Genomic DNA, 13462 nt, shown 5'->3' on the forward strand with positions numbered 1-13462 from the left:
GAGCCCTGGTTACAGTGAAAATGAGAGATAACACCATTTGGTGGCTGAGGCTGACCATAAATCCCAGTTAAGAGAACACCACTTGGTGTTGGTCCATTTCCCATTGATCTTTGTGATTGTGTTTGACAATCATATTGGTCGTAAGTTGTTTTGTTTCCCTTTCCTCCACATTTCCTTGTATTTATTGCCTCATCAGGAGTCATTGCTTTTTTAAAAAAATTTATCCTGGGTAGATACAATATGACTGATAATAGTGGATTTTAAACCTCAGTTTCATAAGAACAATATAGGCCACACACCCAGGAACTCTGACTCATTAGGTCTGAGTAGAGGGTCTAAGGATCTGCATTTTTAATAGGGACCCCTCTCCCCATCAAGTGGTTAGTTCCAGACCACTCTTTATGAAATGGCCTTTTGAAAGCCACAGAAAGAGGAAGGTGCTGTGGTGTAGTCTAGCCTAAACGGTCTCTCCACTCTCATCCCTTTCCTCCTCCTCCTCATTCTTCTCCTTCTCCCCTTCCCCTGCTTCTTCTCCTCCTCCTTCTTCTGCTTCTTCTCTCTCTCTCTCTCTCTCTCTCTCTCTCTCTCTCTCTCTCTCTCACTCACACACACACACACACACGCTTTTTAGTCCATGTGATGAACGGGTCAAGGTTGTCTCTTTGTTGCTGCCTAATGAAATCAACAATCTTTCTGGAAGATTGACATAATAGGCTAAAAATGAAACAGCAGAAATTATTCCCAAACGTCAAAGATGAGGCCCAGGGGATCCCCAGAGGGCGGCATATGAGAAACTGAATTGGAAATTGAGTTCCGCTTCCTAAAACCAATTCCCCTATTTTCCTAAAAAATGAAGCATCCCTGGATTTTGTGGTTTGGGATTTGGTGATTCTAAATAGAGCACTCAGAAAGATGAATAATTGTAGTGGGGGGTAGGTAGAAAGGGGTTATTCAAAAGACATGGGATTTCCTTATAATGTACATGAGCTGCAAACCAGGTGAGACAAGCTAATGAGGAGTATCTTAGACAACAGAAAGCCCATTTGGTCCTTGGAATCTCAAGCTCAGTCTCTAGTCAGATAATATTTTACAATCAGAAGTCAGGCTATTGTTTTGAAAAATACATCAGATAGAAATGAGAGCACACAAATGAGAGATTTATAATCCCCATGGTACATGGCTCATAAATTGGCTGCCCTTTTTATCTCTGCAGCAGGAGAAATGAGGAAATCCTGAAAACCCCAGAAGGAACAGGCAGGATGTCTAAGTTAAGAATGCAAGGGGGAAAGGACTCCCTATTAAAACAAAATACTGCCCCCTTTGCCCTGCATGTATCATAACTTACCTGTTTTATTCCATCCTAGCCGGGCTTTGCTAGGTGATTTATTAGTTGGTCTGAATTTAGCACAAAGGGAAGGACAACTAGAAAGTGGCTCCCCACAGCGTATTTCATGAATCTCACTTTCCTCTTGAAATTCACACATTGTGATTCCCACTGTTATTCACCATCTTGTCCCAGATATAAGCAGCTTCCATTATAATTACATGAACCAAGTATGGACGAAAGCTCCTCATCATTTATTTTAACACAACTAAAACCAAATAAAAGCTGTCCCTCCTTACCACAATTTATGAAAATAATAAGGGACTGCATCAGTTCAAAACTACAGAGCCCCTTGAGCACACCTACTCTGTTCCTTTTTCCAGGTTTAATTTGTCTCTTCTAAAGCTGGAGGCCAGGGACAACAAACAATCTAATTCTTCAGGTGAGAAATTATCAAATTATCCTTTCCTTACAGGAAGGACTCTGTCCCCATGGGTCTAACAACATACCAAAACCATAACAATACAACATCACAGTGTCTGTACAATGGGAATTATATACATACAGTAACAGGAAAGTCATGCCATCTCAAAGGAAAAGAAAAGGTTTAGATCCATGATATACGTTGGGGTGATAAATCAGAATACTGCTAAAGACGGGGCAGCACAATCTGGAAGCTGGCCCAAGGGGAAACCCTTACAATATAGATAACACTGGGTTAAAGCTATAGAAAAATGAAAAGAGAAAAACCAAACTGTTTAAACATTAAACATTTGTTTAAATATTAAAGTAAAGTTAGCCTGACAGCAAAATCGATATTAAATCAGGCCTGGAAACTGTTTTACGACCTCAAACCCTGGGCTTCCTAACTGCCAGTGTCATAAATGATGTCACTTTTCAGCATGGTGGTGGCTGCCAGCAGGCAGGTCAGAAATGCCAGCTTTCATTTAAATTGTTCATTTGTGATGTAATTTAGAGTTTACTCCCAGGGACAAATGTCACTCTCTGGGTACCAGCCCCTGAAAGTGCTGCTGTGAGCAAAATACTTGCCCTCCTGGTTCCCTTCCGCCCCCAACAGCATGGTTTCCAGAGGGTCCTGTGAGTTCTCTTGGGTTTGAACAAAGATTTGAGGACAATAATAATGAGTTGAGACTCTTTTCCAGTCGGGGAAGGCAGAGACTTTGAGGAAACTCTTCTCGGGTGAAAGAAAAGGCAGCTGTGGAAAGCTGTACCTGCTACAGAACATTTCATGAGCAGGTTGGGATTTGAGGCCAGCAATGTGGACACGTGGGGTTTCAGCCCGGGGGGCAGCCTCCAGATACCAACTGCACAAGGGGACTTGCTGGATAGATGGGGAGAGACTCCCTTTGTTCCCAAACTTAGCCCCATCAGCCCCATCCCCTCTCCAAATACCTCCCCACTGGCCTGTCATGTTGACTTGTTTAGTTTGAAACACGGAAGGACCTGCTAAAATGCAAACATGCTCTGGGAAGAGGAACACCAGGCTTTCCCAGGTCTGCCTTGTAGAGGTGCGGGGGTCCCTTGATGCAGGACTGTCTGCAGCGGGGGTTGCTGCCTCCAGTAAGTGGGGTGGACCTGGTTTACATTCTTCAGAAATGGTTTCAGCATAACGTAGTACAGGATTCTTCAGTTATGGCGGAGATGTGTCATTAAACTAAGCAGTCACCCATTAAGGTCCTGCTACAATGGAACAAAGGAAAGCTAAAGTTTGGAGTGAGTGAGCGAGTGAGTGTGAGTGTGTGTGTGTGTGTGTGTGTGTTTGGAGGAATGGTGATAATGAGAAAATATATTAGTTTGCTAGGGTTCCATAACAAAATACCACATACTGGGTAGCTTAAACAACAAAAAGTTATTGTCTCATAGTTCTGGAAGCTGGAAGTCAGAGATCAAGGTGTCAGCAGCCATGCTCCCCCAGAAGGCTCTCGGGAAGAATCTGTTCCAGGTCCCTCTCATAGTTTCTGGGAGTTCCTTGGCTTGTGGCAGAAGAACTGCAATTCTCACATGGCGTTCTCCCTGTGTCTCTGTGTCCAAATTTCCCCTTTGGATAAGGACACTAGCCATATTGGTTTAGGGGCCTACCCCACTCCAGTATGACCTCATCTTAACTAATTACATCTGCAAAAACATCTCCAAAAAAAGTCACATATTGAGGTAGTGAGGGTTAGGACTTCGACATATGAATTTGAAAGGGACACAATTCAACTTGTAACAGAGACAAACAGAGGTAGAAATCAGGAAGGATGCAGATAATGAGAATGATAGAGAATGGCCTTGAGCAATAAGGGAGTAATGGGTGTCCAGTAAGTAGGGAAATCAAAGACTAGAACTTGTTCAGGAAGGAGCATTGCTAGGAGCTGAATTCAACCCAGCCATTCTTAGCTCACCCTGAGACACCAGTGAATACTTGTTCTTCTCAAACTGTGTAGTCATTTATTTTGTAATTGCATTTCTACTGAAAATGGAGTGACGCTCATCTTTCTCTTCTTAAAATTACAAGACCATGAGAAAGAGATTAGTGGTCAGAACTATTCAGAAAAGAAATCAATGGTCAATTTATATTCCCCTCCAGGGACAAAAGAAAGCACAATCATAAAGCATACATGGGGGCTTCCCTGGTGGCCTGCCGATGCAGGGGACACAGGTTCGTGCCCCTGTCCGGGAAGATCCCACATGCTGCGGAGCGGCTGGGCCCATGAGCCATGGCCGCTGAGCCTGCGTGTCTGGAGCCTGTGCTCCGCAACGGGAGAGGCCACAGCAATGAGAGGCCTGTGTACCGCCAAAAAAAAAAAAAAAAAAAAGCATATACGGAATCAAGAACCACACACAATATGGGACTATGGCACCACCAAGCAGTAGCACCTCATCCGCTACCTGCTCAGGAAGGGAATCAAGTCAGTGGGGGAATCTGGAACCTCAGAACAAGCGCAAAGAAGAATGCAAGCTAAAGCAGTCCTCATCCACTGCAGATGCAATTATGGAAGTTCAAAGTTGTACTCAGAGATGTTCCAGATTTCTACAAATGGCATAGAGCTGCTACACTATAATTTTTTTAAATCACAAAAGTCACTTCAGCCCAAAATTCTAGAATTGAAATTTCATTTTGCAATTTTCTTCCATTTGGTTTAGAATAGGCCTCTCTCTCCCCAAAATAGATTTCCCTACACCTTTGGTCCTCTATAAATATACAGACATGATCCTTCCTGTAAAAGAGATGTGTTGCAATAAATACTGGTTGTAATAATCTCCTCTGTTTTCTGTCTGCCCCAGTTCTGTCAAATTTGTGTTCACAAAGGGAGGTAGACAAGGAAATTACCCAAGAAGGCACAATTTCTAATTAGAACAGCATAAACAAAACACAGCCTTGGTTTTGCAGGTAGAAAACAATGTCTTCGATTCATGTTCTGCCTAACCATTCCCCTGGAGAGAATGTGCTGTTTTGATTTTCTCATCTATAATAGGAAGGCCTGGTGTTTTGCTTTGGGGGTAGGGGTAAGGGGAGTGTTGCACAGGCGTTATGAGAAGGGATAGCCTCCAAAGGCTTGTAAAAAGATTAAAGTTTGGGTTCTTTTAAAGTATATGCTCCCTGACAGCTTCTAATACAACAAGGCTGGGCTTCCCTGGAGGCGCAGTGGTTGAGAGTCCGCCTGCCAATGCAGGGGACACGGGTTCGTGCCCTGGTCCGGGAAGATCCCACATGCCGCGGAGCGGCTGGGCCCGTGAGCCATGGCCACTGAGCCTGCGCGTCCGGAGCCTGTGGTCCGCAACGGGAGAGGCCACAGCAGTGAGAGGCCCGCGTACCGCAAAAAAAAAAAAAAAACCACAAAGAAAAACAAAAACAAGGCTGTTATTTAACAAAAGATGATTTGCATTCAGACTCACAAAAGTAAGAGTGCTTATAGCCAGTTCTAGGAGTAGTTTGTGATGGTGACCTTTTTATGTCACATCACAGGCAAACTCTAGCAGATGACTCCTATGAAAGATTTAGTGTCTGCTCTGTGGAAATGTTTCTTTTATATGGGCATGGGGTTTAATCACTTTTGTCAACATTTAATAGATTCTATTTTTATTTACATAGAGGTTGAAGCAAATAAGAAAATTTATTTAATCTAGAGTTCTAATATATCAGACTCTGCCTTTGAGGAGGTCCACAGTGTCCTTTCCTATCCAGGTTTATAAATTTACCTTATTATCTTACATGACTTTAGTGTAATAACACCAAATTTCTATTTATTAGCTGGATTACTTTTAGTTTTAAGTAACTGAAAACCCAACCAAATTTGTTCAAAGAACAAAGACGACGGTGCATTGGCCTGGGTAACTGGAAAGCCCAGAGAGGTAGAGTAGCTTCAGGTGTAGTTTCCTTCAGGTATGGATTCTTACTAAATTAAAGCATTCCAGGTGAGCCTGAAGCACCTAGGACAGAAGCATCACCCTGCAGTGCGTGATCACGGGAACAGTTTGGAAATGGAAACAGTTGCCTAGACAATGGCCAAAGGTCCTCCTCTTCTTAGTTGGAGCAGCAGAGAACCTCCTGAAAGTAGCAGCTGATTCCAATGAACCAACACAGAGCAACTGCGGCTAGTTTCTGTCACCTTACCAAAACCCTGATGAACCTTTGTATCATTCAAGAACGTTTATTTTCAGCAATGTAGGTTTCCAGTTTTCAAAGAGCTTTAAAGATAGCATTCAACATAAAGAAGTAACACCCATCATGATAATACTGAACTTGCATAAATTGTTTTGGACTTAAGATTGCCCTTGGACCCCTCAAAAAATTTCAACTAATCCCCAGTCATCCAGAAGAGCCTTGGGCCCTTCAGAAGGCCCCAGATCACTGCTGTGCTCTATCTTAACTGCCCAGCAGACTGAACACAGCCCTGCTGACAACAATGAATAATCAGATTCATCTCAGCTGTGACAGGGATGATTCAAAGTCCCACCCCGAAAGCCACGATTGCCTCTTCTGTTACCCCATCCATGAGGATGCTGGTTTCCCATTTCATGCATCAAAGGTCTCACGTGGTTCAGGCTGGAGGCTGAGTGAAGGCGGCTTCCAGGAAAGAAAGTAGAACCTGCAAACCTGCAGCAGGTAGCTCTGCTTTGGAAGGGCATGAAGGAAAAGGATCAATGCCCCAGGAAGTCTGGCCTGTCCATCTCCTTGATCCCTAACTGAGAAGGAGAGAAGACAAGGAACCCTGTCCCTCCTTTTGGCTGAGGGATGGGGCCTGGAGCCTTTACTGAACTGAAGGTATATATACTCCCCACCTCAGCCACCTTACAGCCCAGATCCCCCTAGCTGAACCCCAGGAATTCCTAGTGGCTATAAAATTCCCCACGGCCCAGAAGCACTGGGTTTGCAGTGAACCCTCACTAAAATGTGCTCCTGCAGCCAGACCGTCAGTTCCAAAAGAAAACTCCTTTTAATTTTAACTAGAGCCCTGGGCATCAGAAAGAGTAGAGAAAGGGGATTCATTTATGAGTTTCTATGGCAGATTATGGGTTTTATTTGCTCCTTTACACCACTTTTCAGTCTGTCATTTTGGTAAGGTTAACCCCAGTGTAAAATGTTCCTGTAATTATGCTCGGAAACACTCCCAGACTGCCGCATGCCAATAAATGCCTGGAATAACTGTCAGGCTAAATGAATCCCATTTGGACAAAATGATTATTGAAAGTTATTTTAGTTCCCTATTAAGCAGTTGCGGAACAGAGCTGTAATCAAAATGTTTATTTCAATTAGAATTATTATGGTCAATAAAAAGCTCAAGTAGAAAGTAAACTACACTTAATCAAATAAAGGCCACAGCTAGTTAAACTTCTTGTTTCACACAGCCTCTATCCTTGAGTCTGACAAGAGGCACCATTATCAGCCTTTTCCATAGTATATTAATGGCTTTTACAGCCCAGTTTCTATCTAGCAGATCCAGAGTCGCTTGCTCTGGGTGGACAAAAACCCCAGTTCTTTCTTGATGGTTTACCATGGTCAGCAAGCAGGCATGAGCCCCTCTGATTCTGTAGCTAGAGTAGGGGAGCTTCCCTCACACTGAATAGCTGAGAAAAAGGCCATGTGGGGTCGTAAGGCCAACAGCAGTATTTATTCATTACCCTGCCCCCAGGACTGACTGTGCACAAGCATTCCCCATTACTACAGTAGTGATTTCTTTTCCTGTGGTTCCCAGGAAAAGCGCTTTTGCTTATTAGGTCAATGCAGTCATCCTCACCAGAAAACAGCTTTTGGGAGTTTTTTGTTTGTTTGGAGAGGGAGCTAATAAAAAGAGCCTATTTCTATCCTACTATGATCTGCCCCTGAAATGAAACCTTGAGTACACACAAGCAAATTACTTTTCCCCCCTAAATCACAACAGTTTCAGTCATAATCTTCTATGGCTAGAAGTATTGTGCTGTTCTTATAAATTCCAATGCCCAGGCCATACCCGAAGTCAATTAAGTCAGAATCTCTGGAGTGGGGTTTTTAAAGTTCCCCAGGACATTCTGACGTGCAAGTAATGGTAGGAATTCTCCTCTAGGACAGTGGTTCGCAGAGTGTGCTCCCGGAACCAGCAGCATCAGCACCACCTGGAAAGTTGTCAGAAATGCAAATTCTCAGCCTCCATATGTTAATTACTTCCTCAGAAACGGGTGTGGGCCAGACAATCTGCACTTTAACAAGCCTCTGCTCGAGTCTGATGCATGCTTAAGTCTGAGAACCACTCCTATAGGGGATCTTCTTTAAAGAGGAAGATAGAGCAAAGATATTTATCACTAACTCACATATTAAGAGAAGCCAACATTTACCCATAATAGAACAGGAGCAAGATTGATAAACCGGCAGTGTCCACTGATTGTCTTCCTGAATGTTAAGACAAAGGATATAAGAAGAGATGCTGAAAGTACCTCTTAATTCCTACCTAGACAAGGCAGAGGGTCTCTAAGAACCGTCATCATAAAAGCCAGGGTTGGTTGAATAATGAGGAAATAATGAGTTCACAATCTACAATCAGAATGTGAAAGGAAGCTAAAATGCACAGAAAAAAAGGAAAGCTGGCTCAAAAACAAAACCTTGAGTCAGGTAAGCATTTGCTTCACCTCTTCTTTTATGTATAGCAGTTCTTCTGACTTCTCTTGTTCCTAGCTTCCCAAGGTCCCCATGATTCTCAGAGCCCCTAAGAACAGACAAGGGGATTAATTCATGCTAAACGACTGACAATAACTTTGTGTTCTTACATTTCCTTGCTTTTTTTGGATTTTAAACAACGTTCCTACGACATCAATACTTAACTTGGAGACCTGCACTGCTTGCATGCCAGTTCCTGTTCCAAGCCTTTTACATATACTAACTCATTCAACACGCATAACAACACTATGAAATAAGTACTAGTCTATACCATTTCACAGGTGAGGAAACTGACCCACAGAGGTGTTACGGACTTCTCCCAAGGTCATCACCTGGCACCAGGCAGTCTCCCTTTAAAGTGTGTGCTCTTAACTATTATGCTAAACATCCTCTCAGAACAAGTGGGCTTTTAGTCGTGGAAATCCTGGGCTGGGAAGATTTGGGGAAGGAGCTCTCTGAGACCTACTCCCTCCACATCTGGTAGCTAATTGCCAATTCTATCTAAATATCAGGTCAGGTTGGTCATACGTTTTCCACTTTGGTGGAATGTTCCCCTTAGAAGATGTGTAGTGTCAGCCTTGTCTTCAAAAACTTATCCTGTTCCAGCTACTGCCCTGGGTATCTGACTAATCCAGACAAAAATCCTGAACTAATTATTTTGGAAGGACTTGTTTTTCTTATAAAAAAATATGATCCAAGTCTAGGGCTTCCAAGACATATTTCTTCAAACACAGAAGCATCACAGGAGTGGCCTGTGAAGTCTAACATCAGGTCTTTTGAACAGAGCTGCTTTGGCCTGAGTGGAGGATCAGAATAACGTCTGAATTTTTTTCTCCGACTTTTTTCCCCTTAAGTCTTTGTTAGAGCCTTTTTCATGAAATAAAGTCTTGAATTTGACGGAGGCATTGCTTTCTGGCTTATGGCAAGTCTGTCCAAAAAGACAACACATTTCAACTTCATCCCATGTCTAAAGACCACGGAATCCACTGGCTCAGTGTTAACCCAGGGAGTGCTTACTAAGTATTACACATCCGCATCTTCTAGGCAAAAGCCTTCTCGATCTGGCTGGGGAAGGGCTGGGGTGGCAGCTCTGAGTAATCTTCAAATTTTATCCCTTGACACTTTAATTAAGATAATTTAACAGCCTGTTAAGCACAATATGCAGAATTTCCCACTAGGAGCAAATGAGGAAAGAGTCTTAGGGAACAGGGAGATATGTGCAAGGATGGAGATCCAGGCAGCATAGAGTTGGAAGGAGTTATGGTTATTATTCAGCCCAATGACTGTGACTTTCCCAAGGTCACACAGTTAATGAGTGAACTCCGCAGATCCCACACTGTGTGACATGCTGTGGGATGTTAAATGGGACTATCCAAGCATAACAAATTGTGAGCACTTCTCTGGAAAATCTCAGTGTCTGGCCTTCTCAGAAATTCACAGTCAGCTTAAGCAAAGCCTTGGGGTGGGAGGAAGTCTGAAGCAAGTACCAATGACATGACTCAAAACCTTATGATTTTGTTTCAGAGGGCGGAGGGGTTGCCAGATACAGTCGGAGAGCCTCTGTCTCACCTTGTCTCCTGGTTTCACTGTGTGGCCCACGCAGCAGCTGCCTGCATCATGGGTACTCTACAGACATGATAGTGTTCCCCGTGCCTCTACCTATAAGGCAGTTTAGAAAAGTGCCTCCTACTCAGGCTTGTGCAATCAAAAGTTACACCCACACCATTAATCACTTTAATCAAGAGACACTGTCAGCTTTGACATTCAGAAGTTCTATTCTTTGCCTAGACTTTTTCCCAAGACACTGAAGAGCTTACTTTTAAATTCTTCCTTTTGAAAATAAGAGTTTTCAGTCTGATAGATAATACGCATTCACCCTAAAAGTGGGCGAATTTACCCTATTCTCCAGAAATTACAACCATTGTACTTCGACATATGCTCAGCATTTATCAGGATTCATTTTGATTATTTATTTCCAGCTTCATTGGCTAGATACATACATATATATATATATATATAATATAAAAATATACATGATGGATTTCAAATCTACTTATAATAGACTGAGAACTTCACAATGCAAGCTCTTAGATTCTGGGTACCACTAATCCCTTCTTTCATATTTAGGAGTCAAGAAAAAAGACAGTGGGCAGTTTTAGGGTAAGAGACTAAGTTATGTAAAGGCAAGGAGCGAGGTGAGCCAGGGGAGGCTGGGGCAGGGGAAGCAAGGGTCAGGAGTTCTGTCTTAGTTTAAGAGTAAATGATCCACTGTTCAAAAAAACTTTGTGATTCTGTGATAACTGGGCAAAAATAAAATAGAGGGAAGGAAGAAATTCATGTGTGTGCAAAGGCATGGAATTGCAAAAGTGCCTAGGGATCACTGAGAAGCTCAATTAGATGAGGTAGATAGTTGGAGGTGGATGGTAGGAAGAGGCAATCAGAGTATGATGGGAAAAGGGGTAAAGTTAGTTGGGATTAGATGGTGAGGGTCCTCCTCCTCTTCCCTGAAGCCTTCCCTGATTACACAGGCACTGAAACACATCTTCCTGTGAAACTTCCAGCCTGTATTACCCAAACCTTAAAGTCGAAAGGAACAAAAGTCGTCACTGGTAGTTAATCATGTGACAGATTCCATACTGTTACTTAACTCTGTATTTTGTTTATGTTTCCCCATGTCTGTATTTTGACTATTTAAGAACATTATCAACAATTTCCAGGGGAGGACCTTTCCTTAGAAAGTTGTAACTATAGTAGGAACACGCATGGTGCCTTAAGTAATAATGACAACAGTTGTTAAGGGACTTCTACATGCAAAAGCTTCTTATGTATTATATCTAATTCTCAAAACAATCCTCTGAGGCACATACTATTTCCATTTTTTAAACGAGTAAATAAACTAAGGCAGGAGAGGTTAAGTAGCTTGCCCAAGGTCACAGAGCTCTAAATGTGGTTCCTTTAAATGGAGGAACCACAAACTAGTGTTGTGTTTTTTAAACCACAATACTCTACCCATCACATGCAGGGCTTTTTAAACTACACACACATACACACACAATTCTGATAGATTCCCTCTTCCCACCACTGAGACCTGCGGCTAAAAATCGATGGCCCATGTTGCAACTATTTTTCATATTTTTCCAAAGAATCAACATATTTGCTGTTATTGTAACAGACTCTTATTCCAGAAAATGCTATAGAGATGCATTTGAAATGATGATAATTGACTTAGTCAACTGAACACTCTGTCACTCTCTTAGCAGAAAAAGCTCAAAACAAGAATTTCCTGTTTTTAGCCAGAGGCAACTGCAAAGCATGTGTTTGACCAAAAGTTGGTCACTTGAAGAAATACATGAGAAAGAAGTAGCATGCTTCTCACTATACATGGATCTGCCGTATGGTTTTCCTACCTTATCCCCAAGTTTATAGTCCCTAGGACAACAGAGAGTTTTAAGAGGATGTTAAGTCCAAAAGCAAAAGGAAAGTTTTGAAGTTCTTTTATATCAACTATTTCAATATATATATTTTAAAAAGTATCAGGGTCTACTAGTGATTTTCATGCATAATCCTTTTCTTTCAGTTTTGATATACAATCTGTCAGCAAACCCTTTGATTTGCTTTATTATGTCCTCCTCCTTGCTATCACTTCATTGTCTCCCAGCTGTCTGCTCATTTCTGTCTTGGTTAATTTCTTCTTGGGTGCCTATATGCCTGGTTTGGGAAATGATGCTATTCTCTTTGAGCAGTTGGCTTTTTGTAATAATGAATAAAATGAAATGTAATAAGAAACTACATAGCCTGAGAAATAAATGATGCTGAGAACTAGAAAGGCTGACAAGAGATACTGGTAGTGTGTAAATCTTACTGGAAAGCAGTTTTATTCTTATTTTTAAAAAATTCATTTACGTGGGCTTCCCTGGTGGCGCAGTGGTTGAGAGTCAGCCTGCCGATGCAGGTGACGCGGGTTCGTGCCCCGGTCCGGGAAGATCCCACATGCCGCGGAGCGGCTAGGCCCGTGAGCCATGGCCGTTGAGCCTGCACGTCCGGAGCCTGTGCTCCGCAATGGGAGAGGCCACAACAGTGAGAGGCCCGCGTACCGCAAAAAAAAAAAAACAACAAAAAACTAGCAATGTGATCACTTATGAAAAAAAAAAAAATTCATTTACGTAAAGAATACGTATAGTCCACTCCAGATGGGTCCATGGCTAAGACCGAGGCAAAGTCAATCCGTTCAGTTCCCCACGTGCTCGCCCTCTGGTACACCTTCTTGTGCACTCTCTTTTGAGTTCAAGCTTTCTCTTTAGTATATTAGTAAGAGTGAAGACTTTAAAAGGAGAAAAATGGATCCACTCTGCAAGATTATTGCACTGAGGACTATTCTGCTTTTATTAACCTGGTATCCTGATAAAAAGCTATTACTCAACATTTTAATAAGAGCTTTCACCACTAGCTTAAGAAGAATTAGAATGGCAGTACCTATAGAATATCAGAACAGCTGGTTGAAGAGGTACATTTCTAGCCATGGCGAACTCCTAGCCAGTCACTCCTTTAAGCTCTTAATTTACATGAGTTTTCAGTGTGCTGTCCTACCTATTGTTATAAAAATTATTTTAATAAGGTTTGTCAAAATAATTTTCAGTTACTGGTAAGTCTCAACTGCTCCCTGGCTAAAAACTGTCAACTAAATTGTCAACCTTGCAGGAGGCGAAAGTTGTAATTTCGTACTCTGAAGTAGAGAGTCAGATAGATAACCAAAACAACCATTAAGTACAGAATGTCATACTTCAAAGACATTTCAAGCAGTCAAAACAACCTCTTCGGGCTTCCCTGGTGGCGCAGAGGTTGAGAGTCCGCCTGCTGATGTAGGGGACACAGGTTCGTGCCCCGGTCCGGGAGGATCCCACATGCCGCGGAGCGGCTGGGCCCGTGAGCCATGGCCGTTGAGCCTGCACGTCCGGAGCCTGTGCTCCGCAACGGGAGAGGCCACAACAGTGAGAGGCCCACGT

The 13462-nt window shown here is 42.6% G+C and overlaps 1 long non-coding RNA gene across 1 annotated transcript; it reads left to right on the forward strand.

Annotated features, from left to right (window-relative positions):
- Nucleotides 1-652: 652 nt before the first annotated feature.
- LOC111180482 (uncharacterized) lies at nucleotides 653-4587 on the forward strand. Its single transcript, XR_002646231.2, has 2 exons — nucleotides 653-1766; nucleotides 3915-4587. It is a non-coding gene; the product is annotated as an uncharacterized LOC111180482 (long non-coding RNA).
- The last annotated feature ends 8875 nt before the right edge of the window (nucleotides 4588-13462 follow it).

The sequence above is a fragment of the Delphinapterus leucas genome, chromosome 9 (assembly GCF_059928025.1).
Source record: "Delphinapterus leucas isolate spDelLeu-1000000601 "Yukka" chromosome 9, BTC_Dleu_Yukka2, whole genome shotgun sequence".
NCBI lineage: Eukaryota > Metazoa > Chordata > Mammalia > Artiodactyla > Monodontidae > Delphinapterus > Delphinapterus leucas.